The sequence below is a fragment of the Mizuhopecten yessoensis genome, unplaced genomic scaffold (assembly GCF_002113885.1).
Source record: "Mizuhopecten yessoensis strain PY_sf001 unplaced genomic scaffold, ASM211388v2 scaffold6015, whole genome shotgun sequence".
Lineage (NCBI taxonomy): Eukaryota > Metazoa > Mollusca > Bivalvia > Pectinida > Pectinidae > Mizuhopecten > Mizuhopecten yessoensis.
The window spans coordinates 547,182-556,173 of record NW_018406337.1 but is presented as its reverse complement, the minus strand read 5'-3'; the positions used below and the strand labels follow the sequence as shown (position 1 = coordinate 556,173).

Sequence of the window (8,992 nt, the reverse complement as noted above, 5' to 3'; positions counted from 1 at the left end):
ATCATAGATGAACTATAATAACTTAATTTATTACCCTTTTAGAAGGGAAACATGATTCTTTGTTACCCGGAAATTAACTATGTTTTACGGGGGGCGAAGCTCCGTAACAATGATGTAAGTACAAGGCAAGACCTATTTTTCGCACATCATATATTACGAAGTTAGATCGAGTTTGCCGCTCATCATGTTACTCTAGATCTGTCAAGGTAAGTTCGTGTCTGGTTACATCATGCGACTCGGTTATTACGAATTTAGATCGAGTTTGTCGTTTATCTTGTTACTTCGTTATTACCAGGTAAAATCGAATCTGTCTAACTTCATGAAACTCTGTTCTTAAAGGTACAAGGTAAAATCGCGTCTTGTTACATCATGTAACTCCGTTATTACGAAGTTAGATCGAGTCTGTCTTACATTATGAAACTCTGTTATTAGGAGGTAAAATTGAAACTCTCCTACGTCATGTTAATCAGCTATTACGAGGTAAACTAGCTCTGTCCTATATCATACAACTCTGTTTATCACGAGGAAATCATGAAACTCTGTTACAAGGTACGATCATGTCTGTTTACAACATGTAACTCCGTTATAACGAGATAAAACGGAGTCTGTCCTTACTCCGTTACATGTAATGCGAGGTACATGTAGGACCTGTTAGACCTGTCGAGATCTCGGTATAATAATGATCCTCTAGATGAGATACGTCTGTAGTATCAGTATTATACCTTGGTTTGTTTCCTGGTCGCCCCGCACGTTACACATACATAACGATGTTGGCATGGCTGTAGATAATGCCTGAGATATGGCAATGCTCTGCCGGGCTCCGGCGGCTGTATAGTTCTCCCCTACCAAAACTTTGAATCCTTTCTTTATTCACAGTTTGGCGTGACTCACGTGCAAACGGTCGTTCGCTCACGTCAGTGAACTTCTGGAGTTCCATTCCAACCCTCCCGCGCCACATCATTGGAAGTATATATATCGGGACAGTCGTTTCCTTTACTAAGTTAGTGAAGTTTTTAGTTTTGTCTCTGATGTTATGAGCGGTATAGGACGTGGGAGAGCTAGTTAGTGCATTAAGGTATCCCCTGTCTGCGGATTAAGGAGAAACCAGGATAAAAGGTGAGTCTTTTAATCTTAAGTTGGTATCTCTGCTGTGTGCAATATTTGTGTTGAAACATGATTTGACACATTCTTTCAGGCTAACTGATAACAACACATTGTATGAGTGTGAACGTTAGTGCAAACGTGTTTTACATATTTTAAATTGTGATATTCACCAGTAAAAGTACTCAGTTCTCTGCTTTACTGACACAGGCTATTTTGCTAGTGTGTTTGTTTTAAACTCTTGATCTAAATAAATTTGGTTTGTTGCACGTCCTTTGTCGCCATTCCACTGTTTTAAAAAAGCGAACTTAGAGGTAGTGCCATAGCTAGCTAGTTATTGTTATTGTGACGTCATAATCGAACAAACGTAGTGTTATTTAATTGTGACGTCATACATCATTTCCAGTGGGTTTTTTTTGTAATTTTAACTTATCGTTTAGTTATCCGTTGTTTTTATTTACAGAATTAATTAACTGCCTCAGGTGGATACATAATTATAACTGTCTTATCTGTATACATTTAACTGCATTTATATAACCTGTCTAAGACGTTATATTACCTGTCTAGGATGTATATATTACCTGTCTAAGACGTTATATTACCTGTCTAGGATGTATATATTGCCTGTCTAAGATGTTATATTACCTGTCTAGGTTTAAATATTACCTGTTGAGATGTTTATTTTAACGGTATCGGATCTTTATACTACCCGTCTAGGATGTATATATTACCTATCTAGGAAGTTTATATATTACATGTCTATGATGTATATATTACCTGTCTGGGATGTTATATATTACCTGTCTAGGATGTGTATATTACCTGTCTAAGATGTTTTATTACCTGTCTGGGAAGTATGAATTACCTATCTAGGAAGTTTATATAACATATCTAGGATGTATATATTACCTGTCTAAGATGTTATATTACCTGTCTAGGAAGTATATATTACCTGTTTAAGATGTTATATTACTGGCTAGGATGTATATATTACCTTTCTAAGATATTATATTACCTGTCTAGGTTTAAATATTACCTGTTGAGATGTATATGTTACGTATCAGAAGTTTATATTACCTGTCTATGATGTTTATCTTACATGTCTAGAATGTTTATCTTACATGTCTAGAATGTTGATATTACCGGTCTAGGATGTTGATATTACCGGTCTATGATGTTTATATTACCTGTCTATGACGTTTATCTCACATGAAGTGTATATTACCTGTCTATGACGTGTATCTTACATGTCTAGAATGTTTATATTACCGGTCTAGGCTGCACTTATTTACTGTCTAGGACATATACATCATTAGCCGTCTATGACGTATATTGACTGTCTAGGTATATATTACCTGTGTAATATTTATATATTTACAGGCTAGGATGTTTGCGTTACGTGTAACTGTATCACATGAGTCTAGTGAGTCATAGCTAGCTTCATTTGTGCAATGATGCATAACAGTTACATTTCAAATAAAAGTCTTGAACGAGGTTTGCAGAAAAATGTGTATTTTGGTTTAAATTGTTCGACGAAGGTGGTAATTTTTAATAAACACTTACCTGATTGCTTTATACAAATGGCTGGGATCATATAAAGAAGATGGATAGGGTGTCCGTTGCTTTTAAATAGCGAGTGCTCGACGTGAAAACTGGTATAGAGATATCTCCGGTATCAGTCGCTCTGACAAATGCTTTGCTATATGTTTAACCACAGCTTAAGATATGTCTGTCTGCTCGGAACACTTCTTGATATTCAATGCAGTTAGATAATTGTTACGTTCTGTTTGACTCTGGGACAACGATTTAGTAAGACTCCGTAACAACACCGCGTTGTAAACAGACCCGCACGTTCTTCGCAGACGACACATTTCGGGAGAATTCTTCATTCCACTAAGTCTAAGTAAAAACCATGTTAACGCATCGATCGGCCGATCGGAACCCCGTCGGTACCGCCTTTATCCAGCATGACTGTAGCTTTGATAAATCATTTGTGGAAAGAAAACCGAACATTGCTGATCTTTTATTAGAAATGATAAAGATGAAATACACTAAATATAAAATATATATTAAAGTATTCTTAGTGGAAAAACAATTCATCGGGACTAGACCGTGGCCCGTATTCATGAAGCGGTACTCATGCTCAAGCGTGGATTTTGTGCTCCAGCCTAATTTCTTGTTCTGGTTATAACTCAAAAAATAAATCTTATTTTGTCAATGATTTGGAAACATATCGAAGAGATTTAAAGCCAAATACTGTTTTCGATGTTTACATTTGACTTTTTGATCGTTTGACATGATCTAAGCGAGTTACCAGAAATATGGTTTGAGCACAGATTCCATGCTTGAGCATGAGAACGGTTTCATGAATACAAGTCCGGGATTCGAACACTGCTGACTTAAGATTGTTATACTAACGTTCTAACCCATTTAGCTACTTGGTCAACGAAAGTGTACTGGCCCATCTGAACTACAGTTATTTCAAAACGGAAGACAAAGGGAGGTTACAGCATAAACGAACCACCACAAAGCGGTCGGACAGATGACTGTTTAACATCCGGAAGGCGTAGATTGTCATTCCAACTGTAATTGGTTGTTACCTTTTTTCTAGATATGTAAAAATGAAGGTATTTAAATGAGAACTGCCTCAACGAACACCTGTCTTTAACGACAGCCTCTCTACGGCGACCAACTGTCTATAAATAAATTCTGTCTTAAGAATACCCCATATTATAATGTTTTTGTATAATAATACCAAAGACAACCTGTCAGATAATAAACAGCCTTCCAGTGGTAGCATATATATATCGCATGCTTCTGTGGATGCTCAAAGAAAGCGTGTGTTCACTAGGGATCGGACCCGCGACCGCAGACTTTTTAGTCAGGCGTTCCACCTCTGAGATAAAGGAAAATTCTCTCTATCTGAAGCTAGTAGAACAACATGGACGCTGGCGCTTCATGTACATTACATGTACAACACACAGCCTTTATATATTAACCAGACAATAGACATGTATAACCTGGAAACCTCTATTAAACGGACATTCGCCTAACTCACTGCACAGGGACCAGATAATTTGATACACTAGCAATGCTTGGACCTAAACTGATATGTTCGAATCAAGACAGACGTCGAGGGGTAAACAAATTCGCAGGTCCCTATGTATAGGAAGTGTTAAAATATTACATGGGAAGAGCAGTGTGCTTGTCATCAGCCTGGGTAAAAGGGTCCCAGATTACCAAGCGTTCCCCCGGGGGTCAACTATCAGTGGCATTCGCACGTGTAAGCTCATCATAGCACCTATATCTTGGGATCAAACAGTCTAGACAAGTAGGCCGGGAAATCGAAAGCGGGGTACGTACAGTATACTCAGTAGCAGTAAACCATCCTGAGATAGGAGAGCGGTACCTCTTTGCTGTATATAGACTGCATGTAGCAGGGATATTTGGACTGCTTCCTGATGCCCAGAAAACTCCAATAGATCCATCACTAAATTAAAGCACCAACACAAACTTCAGTTCATGAACTGTGTTATACGTGACATACTTACATATACTGTGTAATGCGTGAAATACATGTATAAACTGTGTAATACATAAATCAAACTACGTAATACGCGACATAAACTGTGTAATACGTTTCACACACATACATACTGTGTAATACGTAACAAACATGTACATACATATGTATATTTATACTGTGTGATAGACGGTATGTCATGTACCCGTGACATACCGTCTATATATACTGTATAATGCGTTACAAACATGTACATGTATAAACTGTGATATACGTGACATAAACTGTGCAATACGTTACATATATGTTTATACTGTGTAATACGCGGCATAAACTGTGCAATACGTTACATAAACTGTGCAATACGTTACATACATGTATATACTGTGTAATACGTGACATACACTGTGTAATACGTTACAAAAATGTATCTACTGTGTAATACGCGGCATAAACTGTGTAATACGTGACATAAACTGTGCAATACGTTACATATATGTATATACTGTGTAATACGTGACATACACTGTGCAATACGTTACATACATGTATAAACTGTGTAATACGTGACATACACTGTGTAATAAGTTACATAAACTGTGCAATACGTTACATACATGTATATACTGTGTAATTCGTGACATAAAATATGCAATACGTTACATAAATGTATACACTTTGTAATACGTGACATTTACTGTGCAACACGTTACATATATGTATATACTGTGGAATACGCGACATACGCGTGTAAAACGTAACAAACATATGCATATGTATATACTGTGTGATACGTATATGCCATATATACACTTGATATACATAAACATAATGTGTAATGCGTTACATAAATGTATATACTGTGTAATACGTGATATAAACAGTGTAATACGTGACATAAACGGTGTAATACGTTACATACATGTATATACTGTGTAATACGTAACAAAACTGTGTACTACGTTTCATACATGTATATACTGTGTAATGCGTGACATACATACTTGACATACAAGCATACTGATACGATATGTAAGATATATATAATGATACGTCACATTCGTACAGAGTAATATATAACAGATATGATTATTTATATGTAAACTGTGTGACACGTACTATGTATGTGTGCTATGTTGTATATATGTACTTGTTAATTATTCATATAATGTAATTATACACATTTACATATGTATACTGTTTAGAAGGTAGAACACCCGTTCATTTTTAAGCTGTGCATTTGGTATCACATATAACCATGTGCTATGTATATGTACATTTTACATATATATATACAATGTAGGGCATATATACAATATAGTTCATTACGTAACACACGTGTGCAGTATACTGTAATAATGATAATGATATACAACATTTAACATAGCGCCATATCTAGCTAGAATAAGCCACTCTGAAGTGTTTTACAGTACATATATATACAAATTATACAATCAATACAGTTAGCATATACATTAATCAATATTGAGGAATTCTCAGGAGCTGCCTTATCAGGCGTTAACTACTGGTCATATGCCACCTGACTAATATCTCCCTGTGTGTGTATGCCTGCGTGTGTGCTGGAGATGTGATATGCGTTGAACACGTACGCTAAAAATGTACCAAGCTTTAAAGATTTCGAGATATTAGGCCCACGAAACAGCGTGTTACAATTATAAGTAGTCATATATTATAAGTAAACAGTATACATGGAGGAATACCCACAATAACATAACATAGTGCTATTGTATGATGGCGGGAGGTTTCTTGGCCTATATTTAAGGGAGCATGTTATGTATATGATTGATGTAGGAGATGATTAGTAGGTGGTGTGTTTAGCTATAGTATAACTACGTCAAGCATGTACATCTAGTAGGTATGTGTATACATACATCCGCATGGAGGATATTTGTGTGGTTATGTCAATTGGTGAAACTACTTACACACAAATTGGTAGCTAGTGCACAATGTAGCATCCGACCTCACGTGCAATGTAGAGAGCTACACTGGTATGCACGGCCGTGTAAAACATTGACATCACTTTGATTGCTACATTACGACATAATGACAAAGTGACAGCACTCAACACATCATTCCCTCGTAAATATCTCGTCAACAAGAATAAGCGCACGTGCTAAGTACATCTGTCTATATCGTCATACACAAGGACCTGTTTAAATGCTTTCATCATCCCTGTGAAATTAAAGCGTTTTAAATAAAAACCTGTAATTGATCTCTGATATCGTTTTCTGAAATGTCTAAACTGGATTACCCGTGGGGCGGGGGAGGGGAGTGGGGTTCGCATCGAAAATATAGGTATCTATAATACCCCCTTTACACAAGGTGACAACCTTTGTGCCTCCTTTATGCGCAATAAAACTGGACAGGACGCTGTTGCAGGCTCAAGGGAGGCCGAATGATTGCCTAGGTCGTTCAAAGATGGTACACAGGATGTTCACACATCGCCATGTACGCCATGGTCGCCGTAAATCTTTGAACATGTTCAAAACAGTCTCACAAAGTTCGCCAAGGAGGTTGATTGCTCAAAGGTGGCTCAAAGGTGGCTCACAAGAGGCAGAAGGAATGCACGAGTATTGCCGTGGTTGCAGAATGGACGCACAATGGTCGGTCGGCCAATGGTCGCCACGTAATAGATGCGTTCTGTTGCAATATTTCAAAAGTTTTAACATACGCACCTTGCGGCAATGTTAGAATGGCCAATTAAATGGGCAAATGAAACAAGTAACATTTGTAGTTGCATTGAGTTCAATTTGAGCAGAAATTGAAATATATCACTATGATAGATGACCGTGAGTGCTGGCCACACGTGCTAGTGATCCCAGACATTTTGGCAGTGTTTCATCTGTGTCGAGTGCCAAGGTATGATAAAATACTCGGTGGTGTAGGGAGCGAATTAGATTATTCCAGATGTACACTTTTGTTTAGTACAAATTCACAAGTGTTGACAGTAAATAGAACATTCAATCTGCTTTAAGTAATTATACATATCTCAACATGTGGAAATATTTATGCTTCCATTACCACGTGGTTTGAAGCATAAACAAATGTAACGCCTCTCACTCCAAGCCTAGTGAACGTGTTTAAGTTGAGTAGGTGATAATATCTGTATAATTCAGGATGATGCCCTCCCGTTCTTGACCCATTCTAGTTTTCTAGCATTAATCTTGGAGCAGAGTTCGTTTAATGAAATATCTAAATATAGAACATTTATCATAACACGTGTTTGTCTTCTTTCATCTGTCCTGTTACTAAATATATCACGCGTGCATTCACAGGGTATTAAACTAGCACGTGCAGTGAACTCTTGCAAAGTGGGAGGGGAATTCACTTCGTTCTGTCATTATAATGAAATAGATATGTTTTGCTGCGATTTTAATTGAACACTCCAACAACAACAACAACAACAACAACAACAACCAATAATCGTTTTTAAAATCACTACTGAAACAGGAACTGTTTTCTTTGCAACGTGAGACTTTAGAATCAATTACTACACAAAGGACCAACAAGGAAGGGGCTCCACAACTTAGTATTGATGTTCTAGACCCTCTTAACCTGGTACCTGTAAAAGTTTTTATTTGTTTCGTAAAATAACGAGGCATTGCTGATTAAGACCTTCTATTGCCTGATAAAAGATTTATTAGTCTCGCCGAAAAGAGGTCTTGATAGTTGAGGGGTTGATAAAGTTATACCAGTTTCGAAGAAAACGACGACCCGTATTGCTGGTTTAGATATCCCATTTCACGTGAAAAAATTGATTACACTCGCTGAAAACGGGGTGTCTTATTGATGGTTTAGACCCCCAATTGGCTGGTGAAAGTTTCAGTAGTATCATAGATAACGGAGGACACTCCCGAGGCCTTGATAACACCGACAGACAACGTATGACTCAAGATGAAAGAATTTTGTGAGAACTATAAAAGGGGGAAAACCGTAATATTTCAAAAGTACAGCGGTCGGCAGTCTCTAACAACGACGTGTTGTGTACGAGAGCAAACAGGAGATGAGGAGATGGTCGTTTTATTTAAATTATTTGAAATTATTTTGTTTCTAGTTACCTGAATACGAAACGAGGTTACTATGTACATGTAGATACAGAAAATTACAACATCCGGGTTCCAGGTGAGGGATGAGATGACATAACATAGATGGTAAAGACCACAGGGATCTAAGAATTGTTACAACGGCTGTGTCTGGAACTCAACAAATGTGAGTCAAATAATAGGCGTTTCAGGGATTTTAATACCATCAATGGGTTTGTATTTTTACCGGGGCTTGAGCCAAACCCCTAATACGTCTAATAGCAGGTCCATCAGGTCCCTGTGTGTTCCAGATTAGTGACGAGGT

At 37.4% G+C, this 8,992-nt stretch overlaps 1 protein-coding gene across 2 annotated transcripts in view; it reads left to right on the top strand.

Moving 5' to 3' along the window:
- The first annotated feature begins 771 nt into the window (after positions 1-771).
- Positions 772-8,992, top strand: part of LOC110451430 (calpain-5-like) — a 33,744-nt gene continuing 25,523 nt past the window's right edge. The window contains exon 1 of one of the 2 annotated variants that reach the window (XM_021499444.1): positions 772-1,116. The gene's annotated coding sequence lies outside the window, so the exon portion shown is untranslated. Of the gene's footprint in view, positions 1,117-8,671; positions 8,855-8,992 lie in introns of those variants that run through there. The other variant, XM_021499445.1, reaches the window with a different exon arrangement.